The following is a 25030-nucleotide window of genomic DNA, read 5'->3' as shown; positions in this document are numbered from 1 at the left end:
AAATAACCACGTTTATAAAATTACTTGGTTATCCTAATATATATATATGTATGTATGTGTGTGTGTGTGTGTGTGTGTGTGTGTGTGTGTGTGTGTGTGTGTGTTTTAATAAAGTTTCAACGTAAAAAAATATAGTATGGTGTCTATAATCGGGAAAGTTTATGTTTAAGATTCTTTAAAGCCGTTCCCTCCTCCACACTTTTTTTTTTTTTTTGGTGCAAATTATACGATTGAATTTATTTCGACAAAGTACAAGAAATAATACTCTGAGTTTGGCTCAGGAGACTATCCCATATAATTCAATTATCTACAGCCCACTAATATTATTTACTTCTGTTAATTGTGTGTCGTCTTTCCCGAATTTAGCTATACTTTCAACAATTTAAAAATGTTTATTTTTATTTTTTAATGTGACTCTCACTATTAAAGGTTTTGAGCGCTGGGTGGGCTAACGTTTTTTCTTTTTTATTAATATGATATTTTTTACTTTACTTTTTGGATAGTTCGAAAATCTTGCTCTAGAGACCAAACTTGGAACTTTTTTTTTGCAGTCCACTTCATGCCCTCAATAAGCGAGTCTGCAATTTCTCTCTGGGAGATGAAATTCATCTCTCTCTCTCTCTCTCTCACTCACTCACTCACTCACTCACTTGCTCTCTCTCTCTCTCTCTCACACACACACACACACACACACACACACACACAATCAAGCATTCGTATCGTTGGCATGATTTGAACCCGCAGCCTGTTAGTTACTTGGAGAGCGGATACGCTGACAATTTTGTCACCTAGGCCGGTTTTGCTCTTTTTATTTATTCATCCCTGGACTAATGATGCAGGGATGAATAAATAAAAAGGGCAAAACCATTAATTCAATTCAATTAATGTAGAAGTCATTCTCCGTAATGGATATCTTCGTTCTTTCGCTATTGGAGAACAGAAATTTATCTACAACGAGCGTTTTTATAGATATCTTTCCTTGGTGTTGTGAACTCTCGTTATTCAAAGAGCAAAAACTACTTACATGAACAGAGCAGAACTACTTCTAATAAAGTTAAAGGAAAGTTTTACATTTATATCGTTGTAGCACTACAAAGCCAATAACCTTTAAGCACATTATTTTGATTGAATTACAAAAAAATACTACAGACATTACAAAAATAAATACATTCAAACTCAAGTGTATGTTCCTGTTTAAGGATGCGTCACAAGCAAGGAATTTCGAGAGATTGGAATTTCTTACTAACAGAAAAAAAGTATGCTGCGACGTTATTTGATAACACAGGATTAAAGAATTTTTCAAGTAGTATGTTGGAAAAAGTGAAAGGGGATACTTATCAAAGATGGCTCTTCTAGATGAACGGTTCTGTATATAATATAATAAATCAGAAGCAAAGTGTTAGAAATGCTGTGATCGATGGCATCTTTACTTGTGCAAAATATAAACATCCAAAATAGTTTGGGGAGCAGAGAGAGAGAGAGAGAGAGAAATCTTAGTATGAAGAATATTTTCAACAGTGAACAACGCAGCATTTTTTTACGTTCACTGAAGAGATAACAATAGATTTACTCAACTATTTATAATTCTTGGCAATATAAATGAATAAATAACGTTTTTGTACATTTTTTTAAATATAGTTTGGAATTTAATGATATGAAACTTATTGAAACATCAGACAGTGATTTCCTTTATCCCCTGTAGGTTTGGTAAGAATACTAATTTGACTGGCGATGCAGTCTCAAACAAGATCGCCCTATTCAGCAAGCTGCAAACAAAGAGGCCGACTAGAATACATTTAAGGTGAGGATTATCAAAGTCAAATTCTGAAACTTTCAGGTTGCGTTTCATACTTTAGAATGTGTGTGGGTGACATTCAGATATTTTAACAGCAAATTTTTCTAATATACATAATGAAAACCACTGACTGCCGCCAATTTATGATTCTCGAGTGAGAAGGTAGTTTTCGAGACATAAGAAGTCATTATTAGCGAAATAATTATTGATGAGTTGTGACAGATTTTTGACAAATTCATGAATAAAACATAAGAAATTATACTTTTAAAGCTTTGTTCTGATTTAACCTCATTCTCAATTTGGGAAATGTCATCCAGAACTACAAGTAGAATTTTTCCAAAATTTTAGGATCAACTTAGCTTGGCGACAAATTATGACAAGCAGGGGACGGTTCGTGCATAGGCACTGCAGAACTCCCAGTATTTCTCGCCCATATAAATATATTTATTAATTTATTTATATTTGCTTGCAATATTTAATTTTATCATCAACAATCCTATACAATTCTCTTATTTTGTATAAAAAATAATAAAAATCAACCTTGTAGCACTTAGGAGGGCGAAAGATGCTAGCAGCACTATGTTTACCACAGTGTCATATTGCTATGTGCGCAGCATATGCACGTCATAGTGAGATGCGAGCTATTAGCGTAATGCGGCACTGTCCGTCGCACAGTTCCACCATTCTTTATATGAAGTTTGCACCAGTACTAGTGTTCGTAGGGCTAATTATGTTTACTCTGTCTCTTTGGACATTACAATTAAAGGATTTAATTGTAATGTCCAAAAATTGTAAATCCATTCCTTTTAATTAAAACTAAAGGAAAAATGGATTTTATTTTTAAGTAATTTTGAATTATATTAAACTATATAATTTTATTGATAATAAACAATAATTTTTCATGTTTAATTTTTTTTTAATTTTTACCATAATTTTGATATTTTATTCAAACACGTATACACTGTACTTACAGTGTGTGTATGTATATTTTTCGAAAGTTGCAGCACTCCCTCGATTTCAAGCCACGAACCGTCACTGTTAATAAATGTCTTAAAAAGGAAAAATTAATCCTAAAATTACAAAACACACACGTCATCCTTCATATAAGCCAGCAGTTCCGTTTTCAAACATTCAATGTCTAACCGATTTTCATATCAATTCTCGAACTCTGTAAGAGTTTCTTTGTTCACAAATTCCAGCTGAAAATATGATATTTTGGGGAGGGCTATATGATAATCCAGCAAATAACATGTATGGAACTTATGAGGAAAGAAACCCTTATGAAGTTCTGATAGATCAAACATGGTTGGTAGTTTCCTTAGATGTACACCTAAGGTATGAAAAACTATCAAGAAATATGATGTTTAATGGGTCATAATACATAGCAAGTATTTACGATCCATCAAACACTAGATGGGGCTGGAAATTTTTTGCAAAAAGATTTTCCAAAAAAAAATACCCATCAAAACCACGAAAATTGTGTGCAGTTATCACACGAGATTTTTGTATTTTCGTTTGATAGTCCGAAGGATCCTATCATCTTGGCACCACTTCATGATATTCTTGACTGTGGGTGAGTTTCTCATCTAGAAACTCACCCACACACTTTCCACTCCAGAACTCTTGGTCGAGGCTACCAAAATTGACTATACACATTACTGGAACATGATAATGATTTTTAGCAATAGTTTCTGTGTCAAAATAAATCATAGAAACTTGCTTATTTGTGACCTCCGGTTTGAGCACATAACATTGCTGTTTAGGGTGTTCATTCTTGCAGTGTCGGCAGTAATTTTCAGCTGGACAGATGTGGCTTTTATCTGTAGAGAAAGTAGCCAAACAATGCCTGCAATGATGGAGTTTTGGACAAATATTATTCTTTGGTGAAATTTCAAACATTCGTTGCCATAGAAAATTCTATTACATGACTTGCACAAAAGAAGGTCGTGCACACTATAACTGGCGTTTATCTAACAGCAGATGCATATGATTATACATCTATGCATTTGCAATTTTATAGAGTGTTTGAATGTTCAAAGCAACTGGGGCAATAATAGATACCCCCAAACAGAGGTGGCACACTATGCACAAAATCATAATAAAAATTGCGGTATAAAAGACAGAACTGTTTATTTACATTTGGTGCCCGAAACACCACAGAAAAACCAGAATCTGCTGAAAAAATACGATTTGGTATTCCAGAATCAAAAGCCTCTGAAAGAGAGCTGCCTCTTGAACACTGCATACCCTGAGCTGAACTTCTGCAATTTTGTGGAGAGTTAAAGCCCTCCTTATTTGTATCTTTTTAAGATCCAACCACACCTGTCCATATGTTTTGGCATCATCAGTATATGAAGAAACACCCAGAACAAGTTCTCAGGCCATTGTCTTTGTTCGTAACTTCCACAATAGCTTTTTTAATTTTCAGAAATTCATCCAGGCTATGCAGTGTTCTGCATATCACATTGGTTCTTCCACTACCTTTGTTACTAATATTAATAAGAACAAAATCTATTGTACGATCATTTGCCAATAGCAAGTCACGTTTCAATTGGGTGATGGCATGAAATGCATCAATTACCTTTAGGATGGTTGATTCAGAGAGTAACATAAATGTTAAATTTATGTTGCTCTCTAAATTGGAGACACTGACACTCAACTGAACAGGAGAAAAATTTCCCAAGTTTAATAAACGATGGATGATCTCATTACGTAAATCTCGAAATTGACACCAGTGGGAGGAGTTTGAGGTCACGAAATCTTATTTAGTACTCAATTTGGTATTTGCAAGTGAATAGTGACCGACCCACCAAAACTGTATAAGAATACCCATACAGGGAGGCATCAATACTAGAAGAAGAGACAATAGTTTCACATCCAGAATGTGGATGTAAAGTTTGTAGGGGGTCCCTGCTCTCCTGCCACACCACTGAAGGTAACACAATTACAAACACCACCACGGGCTGTGGGTTGTTCATTCTCTTCTTCCACTGTTTCTCTCAAATCTACTTCTACAATTAGGGGGGGGGGTTGATTGTAGGCAATCCCATTGGCATCAACATACTGAATTAGATGATCCCTAATTTTAAAAAAAATTACATTCTAGATTTTGGAGATCTCTTTTATAAAATAAATGTTACTCATCACCAGGTGTTTTTTACAATATTCTACACTACACGATCCGTTCTGCAATAAATTTTTTACTATTCATCCCTTCCATTTCCCTCACCCTAACAAGCAAAAATATGACTTATGGACATTTCAGTTAACAAAAAACAGTTGGAAATATTTTCATGAACATGTTGTTTTATTTCCATTGCAAAAACTACCTTATTACCATATATTATTAACTTTGACATTAAAATTCGCTAATGTAGTCCATGCTGAAAATCGCTAATGTACCCTATGATTAATCTTGTGAAAAGTATTCAGTATTAGAATTTGAAGTGCGCTTACAATAGCATATGAGCAATGGTCATTTGAAATTTCAAATCTAAAGTAACTGCATTAAACAAATATTCCCTGATTTGGGTATATATGATAAAAAAAGTTAAACTTAAATTAATATTTTCAAATGACCATTGCTATGGTTCATCGATACAAAAAACAAAGCATTAACGTTTTGGCTCATCGTTTTGCAAAAGCTAACTTCTGAATGCTTACTGAAATCCCAAACTATTAGTAAATAACAAGAATGCTCCAAAACCTGTAACTGTGTATATATAAAGAATCATAGCCAATGGAAAACCAATAATGAGAACATATGATATCCAATAATCATAGTTCTCACTGCTCAGATGAGATCAAATTCCAAACCATGGGACCTACTGGACTGTAAGCAATTCGACCATCTACTTGAAAAGAAGAACTGATAAAAAGCTAATTTAGTAAGTGGATGTCATTACCACCACAGACGGCTGCCAAATAAAGATCAAAAGAGAGGATATGAGCAGGTTAAGACACGGTTAACTTTTACCCTCCCATAAAGATAATACTATAGTCCAAATTCTAAATGTTTGGAACTTTTGTAACAGAGAAATTAACATAAACTATACTACTAGAAGTAAATTTAGTTGAAATAACAATAATAAATAAATATTTATTTGTGATGCCAAAAGAAGTAAATGTAATATGGATGAAGAAAAAAGAGAACGATACATATAGAGGTAAAAAATATAAAAATTCCGAAATGACTAGTATTATAGATACTCAATTTCTTTTTGATGAACACTCAACTTTATTTCCTAAAGAAATATGTATTTCTGATGGAATTATTATAAGATATGAATTGACAAAACCACCATGCAGCTGGAAAGAATTACCTGAAAAAGTTAAAGAACAGAATTCTTGATTAATTAACTGTGTGGAGGTCGTTTGTCTTGATCTGTGGGCTGTTTTGTTACCTTTCATACATGAGAATAATTGTTCACATAAATAGGTGCGTCCAAAATAACAGAATATTTGCTACAAACTTTTTTATTTCCGGATATTTTTGACTTAAATAACTGTATATTTTTGGAACACCAACTTCTTGGTATTTCGCTTTTAGAATGGAATCATTTTGGAAATCAATAAGTTCCACTTGAATACAAAAGGAGCTTTTTCGAAATTAAAGGAAAAAGGATTCGTAAAAAGTGAAAAAAATTCATCTTGCTCCTTGAAATCTTTAAATCGCCTATCAAATTCTTCTTTAATATTTTCTAGTTTGGGATAATATTAAGAAAAGGTAAAACTTTGATTCTTATTGTTCAACTGTTCACACATAGGAAAGTAATTTAGAATATTCTCTTTTAAATGATTTTGAAACAAAACTAACTTACATCTAAAACTTCTAAAGAGTTCCAACCCAAACACACAATTTCTCACCTACTTACAACATTTGTGATCGGGTAAGAGAGATATCTTTAAGATAAGACTTAATGAGAAATCTACAATGTTGGAAAATAAATTCACATATATTTTATTTATTTTTTTTCCCAGTTATTCTGTTAGAATATGTAGTTAAAATGAATTTTAAAAGTAAATTAGAAAAATAACCAATCAATTTGAAAAAAAAAAAACATTTCACTTGTCAGAATTGCATACTCTAATAGCACTCTGAATTCGAAACCGGAAATAACACTTACCCTAAACAAAACTGTGCATAGACTTTCCCACCAAGCTTGGGAATAACACGAGTAACTGTGGGAAAGAATTAATACAGAGAACCAATCGGATAATAATCTAAATTAAGCAGTCAAATAGCCTTTCTGGTTATTTACAGAAATATCTTTCAACTTTTGTGTGTTTTTGTGCTGTGAATATATTAGCCCCAGTAACCTATAATGAAAAAGTCAACTGCATTTTCAGACTTGTGTTTGTGTTCTGTGCTGTGAATATATGTTATAAATCAAAAATTTCGAATATTCAGAAAAGCTAGATAGTACCAAATTGTTCCCATTCTGGAAAGAAATGTAAGTTAGTTTTTTTTTTTAACTTAAACATAACAATTTATAATTGTAAAATCAATAATCACTGCTCATATGTTTTGGTAAGCGTAATTCTAATACTGAATAGTTTTTTTTTCATAAGAATAATCATAGGGTACATATTAGAGTATCAACATGGATACATTAGCGACTTTTCATGTCTAATTATGTGTGTGTGTGTGTGTGTGTGTTTGGACACCAGCATATAATTAAATTATTCAGAAAAGCCTAATCACTGCTGCCATCACGACTCTACTCTAAGAATTCCCACCCTTTAACAGGAAAGAAATACCCCACCTGTATTGGAAAATTAGTACACCTACCTATCTATAGACAATGAAACAGAAAACTTGATGACAATGATGAATGTGTGTCACCCTGGGAAAATTCAAAGAAATATTATCTCAAAAACATCACCCACAATTCCATAGGTAAACCAAAACACCATGTGATATTACAGAGGGACATATGGTCCCTAGAAATTTCCAAAGAAAAAACGTCACGATTCCTAATCTCTAAATATCACCCACAATTTTTTAAGCGAACCCAACACACCATGTGATGTCCCTGACAGATGAGGAGCCCCAGAGAAATTGCAAACATTTCCGAACTTTATCTTATCAGTATCCATTACCCATAGTACCATACGCAAATCATTTACTTATCTACAACTCATAACAACACACATCGAGGACACTAACATCGCTTCCCCTTTCACCCTATCCCTATTTGATTCATAGTATCCCACCAATCACGACACGAATGCTTATTCCACTAATATTTTCTTTTTCCATTCAAAACAATATCGTCACTTATTTAGAACTAACAATTAAGTCACTTATTTACAACCAACAAATAACATCACTTATATTCATCTGATAACACATCCATGTCACGATTCCTTATCTTATCTTGATCTGGTCAGAAGTGTCCCACCGATCACGACACGATTCCATATCCACTAATATATCTTCCTTTCCATTCAAAACAATAACGTCACTTATTTACATCTGAAAACAACAGACACCCACCACACGATTCCTTATCTTATCTTGATATTGATCTGGTCAGAAGCGTCCCACAAATCATGACATGAATCCTTATCTCTACTATCACCCATAATTCCATATGCAAACCACAACACAAGAACCGACGTCACTGACACATATGCCCCCAGGGAAATTCGAAACATTACAAACTCATGACATCACATACAATGACGTCATCAAATGAACAACCAATCACGTCACGATTTCTTATCTTGATCTGGTCACTAGTGGCTGGTATACTACTGTCGTCAGAAGTGAGAAGAAAGAAAGCAACTTGAGCCACGTCAAACCACAACACAAGAACCGACGTCACTGACACATATGCCCCCAGGGAAATTCGAAACATTACAAACTCATGACATCACATACAATGACGTCATCAAATGAACAACCAATCACGTCACGATTTCTTATCTTGATCTGGTCACTAGTGGCTGGTATACTACTGTCGTCAGAAGTGAGAAGAAAGAAAGCAACTTGAGCCATGTCATGAATATCCAAACTTTCGTCAAGTGCAATTGAAAAGCACTGTACATTTGCGGATATTTCTTTCAACTGGTCACGCAGATTATCTGCCATTTAGGTTATTCTTTCGATCCCAGTATTTTTGGACAAAGAAATATCGCGAAATACTTGCACATTTTTGTGATATACGTTTTCTGCTGCTTTTATCATACATTCCTTAACCAAGGAACCGTCAATAAAAGGTTTGGAATGTTTCGCAAATAAATAGCTGATTTCATAACTGGATCTCACTGCTGATTCTTTATCTTCCATAATTTTTGAAAATACTTGAATACTTGAAGAATACTTCATACTTGTTAATTTTTCTTCTTTCAGTTTACCCTGAAAGCGCAAATATTGTTGTTTGTGAATTTTATCGTATTGCAGTTGTATATTATATTCTTTGGTGACACTAATTGTTTCTTTACAAATAATGCACACAATTTTGTCTCCTTTGTTTCAGTGCAGAAGTAATTTAATTCCCATTTTTCTTGAAATTTTCTCCTCTTATCAGCAATTTTTCTTTTTCTTGTTGGCTTGGAAAGCGACATTGCCTAGGTGAATAAATATAGTATTAATATTAACAATTTTTATAAAAATGTTTGAACAAAACCGCACAAAACTGTAGACCAGTGAACGATACTATAGCAAATAAAAATAAATAATAATAAAAGGGGTTCACTCACTGCTAAATTGTCGTTGAATCATGTTCGGCGCACTGACTTCAAAGATCATTGATTGACTGTAGCAGGCAATTATACTCATAGCTGAATTCTCATGAGTGCGTATGCTGCGTATCATGAACAGAGCTGGTAGCCAATAGAAGTCAACTTTTTCAGTACGCTACCAGCAGCACTGTAAATTAACAATGAAAGCATAAATATAGTTTACGACTGATTTGAATCGGATCGTAAACTATATTTACAGACTGTTGCATCCATATTGTAACTATATAGTTTACGATTGATTAGGATTGGATCTAACATTGAAATTGAGATATAAATTTTTATTACTGCAATTATATTATAGCAGGTTGTTGCATCTATATTGTAACTATAAGCGTCATATGAAAACGAATAAATCGATACCGTATTTACTCGAATATAACTTGCATTTTTTCCTCTTTTTTTCTGAAAACTTTAGTTTTCAGAAAAAAAAACTAAAAATGGGGATGACTTACCAAGCATCTCCTCTTCATTATAGCTACTTCCAGCCTCCAGAGCGGTTTCTTTGTGTGCATTGTCAAAGTCATCTCTCCAAATAGTGTCATCTTCTTTCCCATTATTCCAAGTAAAAATTACAAGTAATTTACAAGATTTTAGATACGTAATGAACACCCTTCACGAATGTCTGAGGAGTGAAAGCAGAACGTGAAATAGGCAGCAATGGTAGGCAAATAGAGATAGAATAGAACAGCTATGAAGATATGGATATGATTGGTGCGGTATTAACAAAAGATGGCATTACCAAAACACAAAGCCAAGCCGACATTTTTGAGCTGAAACGCTAATTCTCTTCAACCAAATTTCATATCTGAAATGTCTTAACAACATTCACTCTATATGTCTTGTTTTAACACGTTTACGAATTTTATTGCAGCTTTGTGTTCGAGGTAGTGGTGCACTCACACACAACTAAAAATAATAGATTTTAGTTAGATACTGTGTTTGCCGGTGAAACATGTGGTTTTGCTTAAGTCCAAACAGCATGGTTAATATGGGGAGGGGACATGTGATTCATTAGTTTTATACCAGTTGTCTCTAACTGCAGTTGGGATAGGCATGTTGTTTACCGTGGGGAGCGAGTTATTGTTCCGACGTGAAAGTGGTTAAACTTTATTTTCGTGTGCGATGTACAGTACATTCTAAACTTTTTAATTTCTTTTTTCATAAAGTAAAATCAGGGTACAGGGGTGTGAGTCATATGCGAGGGCGAGTTATATTCGAGTAAATACGGTATTTCTGTTTTATTATCAAAAGCAATCATCTTTTTTTTTAAATCTTTCCTTGAGGCGTCGGTGGCCGAAATTGCTTTGCAAGCCGCCCGTTTGACACCCCTATATTCGAGGTACATCAAGCACAGACTAGATCAGTTTACAGCCGCCATGATGTTACACAAAAATTACACCCACGATCATCTGTATGGTGTGGACTGCAGATCATGCCCTGGATACTCCGTCACACAGGATTAGGACATGGCTATAAATCTGAAAGACTATTTTTGGAATCAGCAGCACCTCCCCAAACCTCAACAAATATACTTGTATTAATTTGCCACAATTTTCCAGAATGACTGGAAAATAGCCATTCTGACTTATTCAAATGAACTTTATAGTTGTCCGGCCCAGAGAGGGTGCCTTGTTGTGATTTAGTTTTGTTTTCTGTATTCAGTTACATTAATTTGTTTCCAATGCTTTAGTTGAGAGACTGGTGCTTGTCACAGTTATTATCTGTGCTCCAAAGATGCCAGTTGGAAAACCAGCAAAATATTATTAAGTTTCAATAAATTAATTCATTTTTTTTTCGTCTGTCGATTTTGCTAATAACATGAAGCCCTAGTATGAATAAAAAGTAGCGAGAATGAAGATGCTACTCGTCGATTATTATGAAACAGTCATTTCATTACTTCACATATAAATCTCATTTAATTTCATCATAATATTAGGCTTGCATAATTTAAGATATCTTATTCAGATAAGTCTTAAATCATCTAGACTAGTTTGTTACTATTCCACAAAGGAGAAATATATACCTATTACAAAAGTTGCTTAGTTTTTACTTGGCCAGTTTCCCAACCAAACAACTTAAAACTTGGATTACACACACACACACACACACACACACACACACACACACACACACACACACACACACACACACACACATGCTGTATAACGTATATCGATATACGTTTTTTTTTTTTTAAAGATTAATCTTTCGCAGTTCAGTGACGTGAACCATTAAATCACTTTGTGTTACGATGGCAAGGAACATCAATGTTTGCTTAAAATTTATATTTACACGTCCTTAACATCGAAATGCAATTACACAAATATCGAGACGGTGTCCTTCTAAGTCGTGGGATTACTAGATGAATGACATTGAAGATACAGAAAATTTGTTTAAAAAACCTCTCGGGTGCCGATTTGAACGACTATTCTTGCGATATCGATAAACTTCCCTTTCAGCTAATTACTAGGTATTAAAAGATTTAGCATGACACTTCAATTTCCCAAACCAGCAAGCTGGGTTAGTAGTAGGGGAGGCACTTCTGACAAAATGCTTCCGGTGGGAGTGGTTTCCTGACGTCATTGTGAGTGACGTCATGAGTTTGGAATGTTTGGAATTTCCCTGTGGGCATATGTGTCAATGGCTTCAGTTGTTGTTTTGGTTCGCGTATGGCATTATGGGTGATGATAGAGATAAGGATTCATGTTGTGATTGGTAAGACACTTCTGACAAAATGCTTCCGGTGTGCGTGGCTTCATGGGTGTGGAATGTTTGGAATTTCCCTGTGGGCATATGTGTCAATGGCTTCAGTTCTTGTGTTTTGGTTCGCGTATGGAATTATGGGTGATGGTAGAGATAAGGAATCGTGTCGTGGGTGTGTGTTGTTTTCCCATGAAGATAAGTGACGTCATTTGTTATTTGTAAATAAGTGACGTTGTTGTTTTGAATGGAAAGGATGATATTAGTGAATAAGAAATCGTGTCGTGATTGGTGGGACACTTTAAACAAGATCAAGATCAAGATAATATAAGGAATCGTGACGCGAATGTTTGTTGTTGTTATTGATTTTGGAATTTCGCTGGGGCCCTTGTCTGTCAGAAATATCACGTGATGTTTTTGGTTCGTTTATTGCCTTGTGGGTGGTATTTAAAGATAAGAATCGTGATGTTATGTGTTTGGAAATTCACAGTTTCGTGGTTTTCTGAATAATTTAATTATATGCTATGTCACTCAAACATACAGTGTTTTTTTTTCTTCTATAGATGGTTGTACTAATTTTCCAATACATTTTGAGGTATTTCTTTCCTGTTAAATGGTGGGATTCTTAGAGTAAGTCGTGATGGCGGCAGTCTTTCGAGCTTATCTGAATAATTAATTATATACTTAAAATACCTGTCCTTAAACACACATACACATTAGACATAAAAAATCGCTAATGTATCCATGTTGATACTCTAATATATATCCTATGATTATTCTTATGGGAAAAAAAAAACTATTCAGTATTAGAATTACGCTTACCAAAAAACATACGAGCAGTTGTTATGTTTAAGTTAAAAAAGTACTTACAGCTTTCCAGATGACTCTTCTAAATACAAAATATTCCAAAATAGTTGAATTTTATATCCACAACACAACACAAACACAAAAACCACAAAGAATGAAATTTCTGTAAATACTGTAACCTGAACTAGTTACTTCGTCCTTTAGATTACAGACCGTAGATGCTGTGGTTTCGTCATTTGCGATATATCCCCCAGCGAGAGGTTTTCTTCAAAGGGGATGACATGAGTCACATCTGTAAATTGGGGTATTGTTCAAAAGGTAGCATTTCCTCAAGTTTGGATATTTCTCAAATACATATGAGTAAGGGATTAGTATCCACATGTTTGAATGACACATATTCTAAAATTATTCATTCTTCGTTACCATCGGAATTTATTGGTGTAGCAAATTAATGCTTACATTTAATTTTAATTTAGAGTACTATCCGATTGGTTGTCTGTATTAATTCTTTCCCACTGTTGCCCAAGCTCGGTGGGAAAGTCTATGCGCCGTTTTGTTTAGTAAGTGTTATTTCCGGTTTCGAATTCCGATTGTTGTTAGAGTATGGAATTCTGACAAGTGAAATTATTACTATTCTTTATTTTTTTTTTTTCAAATTGAATGGTTATTTTCTGTATTTTACTTTTAAAGGTCATTTTCTAGCAGAATAACTGAGCAGAATTAATAAATATATAAAGTCTATGTGAATTTATTTTCCAACACTGAATATTTCTCATTACGTCTTATCTTAAAGTTGCCCAAGCTTGGTGGGAAAGTCTATGCGCCGTTTTGTTTAGGGTAAGTGTTATTTCCGGTTTCGTATTCTGATATTGCTATTAGAGTATGGAATTCTGACAAGTGAAATTATTATTTTTTTTTTCAAATTGATTCGTTATTTTCTGTATTTTACTTTTACAGGTCATATTCTAACAGAATAACTGAGCAGAATTAATAAATATACAAAGTATATGTGAATTTATGTTCCAACACTGTATATTTCTCAGTAAGTCTTATCTTTAAGGTATCTATCTTATTCAGTCGCCTTTTGTTGTACGTAGGTGAGAAATCGTGTGTTTTGTTTCGAACTCTTGGTTTCCGTTGGGAAATTACCAATATAACTATTAATTTTACCTTCGATTCCTTGTGCTCTTAACCTATTTCTGTAAGTAGAATTTATTTGTGAATTATTTTCCCACACTGTTAATTTTCATTAACCTTGTTTGTAGATAACGAACAAATAAGACTTTTAATTCAATGAATCAAAAAAAATAAAAATTCTCTGGTTACTTTGTGGCATGAAATTTATCAAGGAAAAAAAAATGTCATCTTCCTTCTTAAATTTGTATAACACATATACGACACCCAATTGTTCATTTAAATTTACACATTTTATTGAACGAAATATTATTTACAAATTGTATTTACTGAATCTAACAATACTGAAAATAAATAAATTGAAAAATACATCAAAGGTTCTTCCATGGTTGTGGAATTGCCATCGTATGGTTTTGACAATGTGACTCTCATCTGAAAGTTAATTTTTCGTTTGGCGTTCGTTGGAAATTTATTACTGTAGTAAAATTAAGGGTTGTGTATTTATTTCTTTGAATCCAATACGTATACTTCAGAGAATTATTAAAAGCACAGAATCTTTCGTTATGTTTCCAAAAGCATTTAAAAGTACACGTTATGTTTTCACGTTTTGGGCATCCAATTTCATTTAAATCAAGAACAGGCCTCCCTATTAACTTCGTTAATGTTTTTGATTTTTCTCTTCCTTTGGCAAGTAATATATGATATTTGCATGTTGATTCTATCATCCAATCTCTTAGTTGTCCAAAGCTAGTGAACCAATTTGCCACTTCAGCTGATGGTTATATTTTATTAACCAAGAATTCTGTTTTTTAACTCTTTCAGGTAATTCTTTACAACTACAAGGTGATTTTGTCACTGCATATCTTACACTAATTCCATCAGAAATACAAATTTCTTTAGGAAATAAATTTGAACTCTTATTCAACAAAAATTGTACATCAATTATCCCAATGATAACTGAAAATTCGTATTTTTCACCCACTGTCGATTTTTCATAATCGTTTTCCTTCATTCTTCTTCAATCTTCATATGGCACCACAAATAAAGTTATTTATTATTATTTCACTGATTATTAGCTCTGATCATATACTTTATGGTAACATTCGTTTACAAAATTCTAAACAATTAGAACTTTTCACAAAGAAACTTTCAAAGAATTTGTGGCTCACCCATTATTTTTGCATTACCAAACACAAATCACAAAACAGCAGCTGCAGTGGATGAACGATTACCTTAAGTCCAAAGTCACTCGACTCTGGTATTTTCTTATAGTACAGTTTACACTTACCATCCCCTACCTTGACCGTTCCTTCAAAAATGACAGATGTGTGTCACCCTGGGAAAATTCCAAGATATCTTATCTCAAAAACATCACCCACAATTCCATTTAAAAAAAAAAATTTAAAAAACACATTTTTTTTCTGAAAAGTTATCATAAAAAACGCGTTTTTTAAATTTTTTTTTCCCAAAAAAAAAAAAAAAGTTATCAGTATCAATTGGAGGTGACATCACTAAAAGATATCCGCAAACGATGAGCTCACTCATCTCCACTAGGCTGAGCAGACATCTTCTGGAGGAGAGGGGATGGTGAGAGACTAGGGTGATGGGGTTAGGTGGGGGGAGCATTGCAGGGAAGACATCTGTCACCCTCTGTGATATCACAGAATGAGAGACATATGTTCCCCAGAAATATCCAAACACATAACGACATTGTTGTCATGTTTTGTTTGGCTATGGAATTGTGGGTGATGTTTTTGAGATAAGATATCTTGGAATTTTCCCAGGGTGACACACATCCGTCATTGTCGTCATGGTTTATCCAACACCATGTAGAAACATGTCCGTGAATCATCTGCGCAAAAGTTTTATTTTGGAAGGAACGGTCAGGGTTAAGGGTCATGTAAACAGTACTATAAGGAAAAATAAACGAGTCAAGTCTCTTTGCAGTTACGACAATTCGTTCATCCTGTGACGTTATCGTATTGTGTTGTGGTGATTGGTATCCAGGAAAGTAAAGTAAAGTAAAATAATGGGTGAGGCACAAAAGTCATTGAAATTTTCTTTCTTCAGGAAAATAGCACGAGACAAAACTCTTCACCTAGCTCTAAAAGGATGGAAACCGATTATTATTTTAGAAGACACGTACATTGTGATGTATTTATCCAGGACCACTTGGGAAAAATTACGCAGGAAGTGGTCTGATATCCTCAGCTACTTGCAAAGAAGAGTTGACTACGAAATGGACCTTGGTGAGTGTTATATTCTGAAATGCCAAGATGGGGAACTAATACTTGATGATACAGGAGCTGATGGAAGTAAGGTTTTTTCTATTAGTTGTGAAGAAGCTGAGAGATATTCACCAAAAATGTACGACATTGATAATCATTTACTATTTTTGGAAACTGAATTACCATCTGTTCGTATAATGGGAAAAATTATCGCCCAACATTTAAATTCATTAATGGTAAAATTAGACTTTCAAGATTTTATCCAATTCGATAAAGATTCTTTATTTTGAGACATTTACGAACATTTTACAAAAACTGTTTGTGTATATTTGCTGACAAAAGAATATACAGAATGTTTAGTGAGGCATGGTGTCATTTCCAGACTGACACAATATCAAACGTATGGAAGTGTGGTTACCATGGTATCTGATTTAAAAATTCTTTTGCGTGACCAGCTATTTTGATGTAATGTAACCAAGAAACAGTGAGTAACAAAAATTTTATTCATTGAACTCTTTGGAAAATGTTAAGAGTCTAAACTAAATATTGTGAAATATTTTTAGGTAATTACATGTTTTTCGAATTTTTCTCATTGAATATACTTGTAAATAGTATTTCAGCAAAATAAAATGTGCATTTGTAAACTTAAATGAACAAAGATGTGTGTTTTTGTTGTTGTGTTTTTCCACAGTGAATTTTTACTCAGTTATTCTGATTAGATCTTGACATTTAAATCCACAACTTTATATATTAATGCAATTCTGTTTAATTATTTTAAAAAAAATCACAACTGTGAAATTAATGCCAGGACAGGAAAAAAAAAGTGTTGAAAACGAATATTATCCATGTGTTGATTATTTTAGAAATTGTCTAATGCTACCTATTAATATTATTTGAGTTATCTGAAAACAAATCGTTCACATAATCGAAAATCCGAATTGTTAGAATTTGGTTATTTTACAGAGAGAGAGAGAGAGAGAGAGAGAGAGAGAGAGAGAAGCACCTAATTAAACCAACAAAACATGACTTTAACACTTCTTTAAAGTTTGGCATAGAGAAAATGTTTGTACTCTACAGATAACACATATACAAATTTTACCTTTCCCTACACAAAGTAAGAAAAAAATACTCCAACAGTATATCCAACAGCATGTGAAAACATGTCGTTGAGTCATCTGCACAAAAGGTTCATTTTTGAAGGAACAGTCAGGGTAGGGGATGGTAAGTGTAAACAGTACTATAAGAAAATACCATAGAGTCGAGTGACTTTGGACTTAAGGTAATCGTTCATCCACTGCAGCTGCTGTTTTGTGATTTATGTTTGGTAATGCAAAAATAATGGGTGAGCCACAAATTCTTTGAAAGTTTCTTTGTGAAAAGTTCTAATTGTTTAGAATTTTGTAAACGAATGTTACCATAAAGTATACGATCAGAGCTAATAATCAGTGAAATAATAATAAATAACTATTTATTTGTGGTGCCATATGAAGTAATCGAAGAAGAAGAATGAAGGAAAACGATTATGAAAAATCGACAGTGGGTGAAAAATACGAATTTTCAGTTATCATTGGGATAATTGATGTACAATTTTTGTTGAATAAGAGTTCAAATTTATTTCCTAAAGAAATTTGTATTTCTGATGGAATTAGTGTAAGATATGCAGTGACAAAATCACCTTGCAGTTGTAAAGAATTACCTCAAAGAGTTATAAAACAGAATTCTTGGTTAATAAAATATAACCATCAGCTGAAGTGGGAAATTGGTTCACTAGCTTTGGACAAACTAAGAGATTGGATGATAGAATCAACATGCAAATATCATATATTACTTGCCAAAGGAAGAGAAAAATCAAAAACATTAACGAAGTTAATAGGGAGGCCTGTTCTTGATTTAAATGAAATTGGATGCCGAAAACGTGAAAACATAATGTGTACTTTTAAATGCTTTTGGAAACATAACGAAAGATTCTGTGCTTTTAATAATTCTCTGAAGTATACGTATTGGATTCAAAGAAATAAATACGCAACCCTTAATTTTACTACAGTAATAAATTCCCAACGAACGCCAAATGAAAAATTAACTTTCAGATGAGAGTCACATTGTCAAAACCATACGATGGCAATTCCACAACCATGGAAGAACCTTTGATGTATTTTTCAATTTATTTATTTTCTGTATTGTTAGATTCAGTAAATACAATTTGTAAATAATATTTCGTTCAATAAAATGTGTAAATTTAAATGAACAATTGGGTGTCGTATATGTGTTATACAAATTTAAGATGACATTTTTTTTTTCCTTGCGAAATTTCATGCCACAAAGTAACCAGAGAATTTTTTTTTTTTTGATTCATTGAATTAAAAGTCTTATTTGTTCGTTATCTACAAACAAGGTTAATGAAAATTAACAGTGTGGGAAAATAATTCACAAATAAATTCTACTTACAGAAATAGGTTAAGAGCACAAGGAATCGAAGGTAAAATTAATAGTTATATTGGTAATTTCCCAACGGAAACCAAGAGTTCGAAACAAAACACACGATTTCTCACCTACGTACAACAAAAGGCGACTGGATAAGATAGATACCTTAAAGATAAGACTTACTGAGAAATATGCAGTGTTGGAAAATAAATTCACATATACTTTATATATTTATTAATTCTGCTCAGTTATTCTGTTAGAAAATGACCTTTAAAAGTAAAATACAGAAAATAACCATTCAATTTGAAAAAAAAAAATAATAAATAATAATAATAATTTCACTTGTCAGAATTCCATACTCTAACAACAATCGGAATTCGAAACCGGAAATAACACTTAACCTAAACAAAACGGCGCATAGACTTTCCCACCAAGCTTGGGCAACAGTGGGAAAGAATTAATACAGACAATCAATCGGATAGTACTCTAAATTAAAATTAGATGGAAGCATTAATTTACTACACCACTGAATTCTGATAGTAACGAAGAATGAATAATTTTAGAATATGTGTCATTCAAACGTATGGATACTAATCCCTTAGTCATATGTATTTGAGAAATATCCAAATTTGAGGAAATGCTACCTTTTGAACAATACCCCAATTTACGGATGTGACTCATGTCATCCCCTTTGAAGAAAACCGCTCGCTGGGGGATATTGCAAATGACGAAACCACAGCATCTACGGTCTGTAATCTAAAGGACGAAGTAACTAGTTCAGGTTACAGTATTTACAGAAATTTCATTCTTTGTGGTTTTTGTGTTTGTGTTGTGTTGTGGATATAAAATTCAACTATTTTGGAATATTCGTATTTAGAAGATCATCTCGAAAGCTATAAGTACTTTTTTAACTTAAACATAACTGCTCGTATGTTTTTTGGTAAGCGTAATTCTAATACTGAATAGTTTTTTGTTTTTTTTCCCATAAGAATAATCATAGGATATATATTAGAGTATCAACATGGATATACATTAGCGATTTTTTATGTCTAATGTGTATGTGTGTTTGTGTGTGTTTAAGGACAGGTATTTTAAGTATATAATTAATTATTCAGAAAAGCTCGAAAGACTGCCGCCATCACGACTTACTCTAATAATCCAACCGTTTAACAAGAAAAAAATACCTCAAAATGTATTGGAAAATTAGTACAACCATCTATAGAAGAAAAAAAAAACTATGTTTGAGTGACATAGCATATAATTAAATTATTCAGAAAACCCTCGAAACTGTGAATTTCCAAACACATAACGTCACGATTCTCATCTCTAAATACCACCCACAACGCAATAAACGAACCATAAACATCACATGATATTTCTGACAGACAAGGGCCCCAGCGAAATTCCAAAATCAATAACAACAACAAACATTCGCGTCACGATTCCTTATCTTATCTTGATCTTGAACTTGTTTAAAGTGTCCCACCAATCCCGACACGATTTCTTATACACTAATATCATCCTTTCCATTCAAAACAACAATGTCACTTATTTACAACTAACAAATGACGTCACTGATATTCATCTGACAACAACAAACATTCATGTCACGATTCCTTATCTTATCTTGATCTTGTTTAAAGTGTCCCACCAATCACGACACGATTTCTTATCCACTAATATCATCCTTTCCATTCAAAACAATGTCACTTATTTACAAATAACAAATGACGACATTTATTTACAAATAACAAATGACGACATTTATTTACAAATAACAAATGACGTCACTTATCTACATGTGAAAACAACACCCACCCACGACATGATTCCTTATCTCTACCATCACCCATAATTCCATACGCGAACCAAAACACAAGAACTGAAGCCATTGACACATATGCCCACAGGGAAATTCCAAACATTCCAAACTCATGACGTCACTCACAATGACGTCAGGAAGCCACGCCCACCGGAAGCATTTTGTCAGAAGTGTCCCACCAATCACAACACGAATCCTTATCTCTATCATCACCCATAATGCCATACGCGAACCAAAACACAACTGAAGCCATTGACACATATGCCCACAGGGAAATTACAAACATTCCAAACTCATGACGTCAGGAAGCCACGCCCACCGGAAGCATTTTGTCAGAAGTGCCTCCCCTACTACTTGGGTTGCTTAGTTTCTGGTTCCAAACGTGGAATTCATTTAAATCAAGCATAGTGCAAAACATTGCAGTATATCGAAGACAATGATTTTTTGTTCTTACGTATTTTGGCACTGTGTTACTATAACAACATCTTACATGCTCTTTTATGAAGAGCAACTATTCGCTGATTCTTCAGAATTAAACTTGAAGTCATCCCATTCATCAAGAAACATATTCCAATTTGTTCCTTCGCCTGATGTTGCCATCAACGAAACATGCAATAGTATGGCCAAGATCCCACATGTCTGAAAATATCTGTAAAGATTTGAAGAACACGTTGCTTTTTTGAATACGGGCAGTTTCTTTGTATTGTTGCAATATACCTGCCTGCAGATTTGGTGTTGCCACTTTCATGTATTAAGTTTGTTTTGATGAAGAACATTTTTCTATCTACTTACACAATAATAAAAAGAAAACGATAAAACACTCATCCAGAATTAAGATGAAAATGAAATGCCTAATATTTCTAAAATTTAGATCCCACATACTGATAATGAACTTTATCCAGGATTCGTTCGGATATGTCAGTGATGGGTGGAAAACGTTTTCATCGAGATATTTTCGCGACCGATACTGCATGTTTCGTCATGGGGGGGGGGGATAGTATAACAGGAAATGAGCACAGAAAGCACGCTTCTAATGCTTAGTAGTGTATTTATGCATATTATAACAATATGCGCTCAAATTTTCGTCATTTATCCTAATTATTTTCACCTTCTGGCGTGACACCATCAAGTGGCTTATTGATGGTGTCACACTTATTGTCAGCGGACCAAAGTTTCCAAATTAGCCTATGGGTTATTAATATATGTAGAGTTTACAACTTACGTGAATGGTGGTATCCAAAAAATTACATGTAATACAGCATACTTATTTTTTATGACATATTTTCAAAATCGTGGCTTCAGCCAGACGGGCACCCACAATAAGCCCTTAAATTCCAAAAAAGTCTTTGTTTTACCCCATTGTGATCAACATTAATTAGGAAAAAGAAAACCAGGACGTCCTCTTAAATGATGACTTCTAAGGACGGAACAGGCCATGCCAGGCCTAAATCCTTGATACGCATGATGAGGATGAATAAAAATTATAATGCGTTTAAAGACGAAATGCGAAAGCGTTGTGAAACAACCAGCTTTATTCATTCTCCTTAAATGTTACACGCTGGTCCAAGCCATATATTCATGAGAATGCTGTAGGTTCCACGTTAATACAGCACAGCTTTCTGATATCACTAGCTGTTTCTTCAGACATAAGTAATATGTCTGAAAATTGTGACGTCAATAATTCATGGATAATATGATCACATTATTTGGAATATTCAAGTCAACTCCCCCTCCCCACGCACTCAATAAGTACTTTTGAAATAGCCGAAGGATGTGTAGAGTGGATGCAACTTGCATCCACTCTACACATCCTTCGAGAACGAGAAATTCACAGTAAATTGTAAAGACGTTTTGTAAGATATTTTGTTTTTGTTTTGAAATGATAGATGAGTTTTGAATGAGAAATGATACCACAACAAAATAAAGTTGTGCTGAAATACAAAACATCAACGAAACATTTGGAGTTGGGCAACACGGTGTAGTTTCTCGGCATCCATCAAAGTTTCACTCTCTCTCTCTCTCTCTCCCGACAGAATAAGAAAGAAGATTTCATTTCACCCAGCCTTGGCCTTCTCTAGCAAGTCACTATCGATTTCAGTCTGAATGATGGCGAAATAAAACGGTCCAGGCAGGATCTCGTTTTAAACTAACATCAATGGAGAGGGCTTTAAAGAAAGAAAGATAATGACATTGGGATAAGTGATGTGAGCACAAGGTTTTTTCTCTCCCCACCGGAATGCTGCCAATGCTAATACACTTATAGAGCGATATGTTATGCCAAGGTAGGCCAATTTACTATTTTTCTTGCTTGCCTTCTTTTCCACGTTACGTCTAGTCTTATAGCAAGATTTTCTGAGACTAAGAATTGCCACACAGAGGTAGACGGAAAAAGTCGATTACAAGTCGGATATTTATCATCCGCTCGCAAGGAGATTACAGAGAACGGGGCCTGTTGGGCACGAGTAAATTCAGTTACACTTCTTTGGGTTCTGCTGAAGAGATCCCTCGTCTCGTAATGAAGCAACTCACGACTCCTCTTCCAACGTGCAAAGCGATTCAGCTTTCTTGTCAGTGTTTATTATACAGCAGTAAGAAAATGACACCGTGTTTACGTCTGAGTTGAAATGTTTCTCTCCACCATTACTGAATTAAAAGCCAGTGGCATACTGCGTTGTAACATCTGGTGGGAATTTATTTTACTTGTATTGCAGTTGGAGAGGTCGTGCTAAGGAAGGTAAATTTGACTGTAGTTAAACCTTAGGACAGAGTTTACGCAGCTCTTATAAATTTTCTTTAAAAGAATGTCTGTAAACGTGAAGACAAGTGTCTTAAATCCGGGCGTTCATGTGGAAAAGGCAGTCAATTTACCAGGCTCAATGTCTGGTGTGGATTGTCATCTAGGGGTTTAATAGGACCATTCTGCTTTGAAGGTCCTGTTACTGGTCAAGTGTACCTAGACATGCCACACATCCATTTTAGCTGCCATTCATGCACTTGATGGGAATGATCAATTTTTCTTACAACAAGATGGCGCACCACCACACTACCACCGAGACGTAAGCCTACCTCGATGAGAGTTTGCCGGGACAATGGATAGGACGAAGAGGTGCAGTTGAGTTCCTCCCCCACACGTTCTCCTGATTTAACACCTTTGGACTTCTACCTATGAGGCACTCTAAAGGATGTAGTGTATCGTAGAAAACCAGCTACACTGGTGGCCCTTCGGAAAGAAATTGAAACGGCATGCACAGCAATCCCACTGGACACTTTGGCCAACGTTGCCTAAGCAGTAGTCCGTCGTAATAATAAGTGTCTGGATGCTAATGGTAACCTCTTTGAGCACCGTAATTGTAGAAGTCAAAGGTAACTTGTATTCATCCCTTGATGTCTGTATGTATATATATATATACACATACCTTTCTCTCTGCAATAATAGACCGTCTACTTGACTCATTGGTATAATTCTGTCACGTCTAAGGAACATACCCACAACAGTCAACTTCTGCGAAGACATTTTGTGATGTAACAGCTCACAGGTATTCCGTGAACATGCTAGAAATATAAACTTACTTTGCATAAAATGAAGTTCCACTGCATGCATTTTGCAATATGTCATAAGCGATTATTATGCTTATTCGACTCAATCCAATATAACTTACTCGAAATCTACAAATCACTCTGAACACGTTCGCTATACAATTCAAGCGACAAGTTGTCACAAATACCGAAAAAATAGAGTAAAAAAGGAATTTCGACTAATTACGCAGATTAGACGAGGTCCCTTCTGACTCATTTTCATTGTCATGCTTACCTGTATTTAGACTTTAAGCGCTTCGAAAAATCATGTTTGCTGTAGCTGTTGTTTCTTATACAAGTTTTAGACAAATGTTCTACACTGTTTTGAGAAAATTTAATGCAAACACTCAATGTTATTTCTGGCGCAGTTATTGGCATTGTAAAGATATGTCATCACTTAAAATGAGATTATTTAGTGTTTGCATTAAATCGAATCACGCATGATTCCCCAGTTAAACAGTCAGAAGTTAGGGATAATTACTGTTTAATAGACTGTTTAACTGACCACTGCAGAGGGAACAGCCATTCTCTCTGCAGTGGTCAGACGCAATTCTCACACGCACGCAAAGCTGCACCTACTTAGTGATTTCGCTAACTATGTATTTATGCGTGATTGAAACAACGACACGCGAAACTCATAACGCCGTCGTACTACGAACTAAGCATGATCTCTGGATGACGAAATCACAGCACATCGCTGGAAGAACTGGGTTGACATCAATTTTAGAATTGTGTGCATACTGAATTACTGATGTGTTTCATATAAGAGCTATCACCTGACAAAGCACGTAACTCATT

The 25030-nt window shown here is 34.3% G+C and overlaps 1 long non-coding RNA gene across 1 annotated transcript in view; it reads left to right on the top strand.

The window, feature by feature from the left end:
* The first annotated feature begins 1000 nt into the window (after positions 1-1000).
* The window catches only part of LOC150094491 (uncharacterized), an 85335-nt gene continuing 61305 nt past the window's right edge, over positions 1001-25030 (top strand). The window contains exon 1 of the long non-coding RNA XR_016550255.1: positions 1001-1801. This is a non-coding gene — a long non-coding RNA (uncharacterized LOC150094491). The remainder of the gene's footprint in view (positions 1802-25030) is intronic.

This window comes from Typopeltis vanoorti, chromosome 22 (genome assembly GCF_054136105.1).
Source record: "Typopeltis vanoorti isolate ZY-2024b chromosome 22, IOZ_Tvanoo_1.0, whole genome shotgun sequence".
Classification (NCBI taxonomy): domain Eukaryota; kingdom Metazoa; phylum Arthropoda; class Arachnida; order Uropygi; family Thelyphonidae; genus Typopeltis; species Typopeltis vanoorti.
The sequence above is the reverse complement of the archived record's forward strand: the minus strand, read 5'-3'. Positions and strand labels throughout refer to the sequence as shown.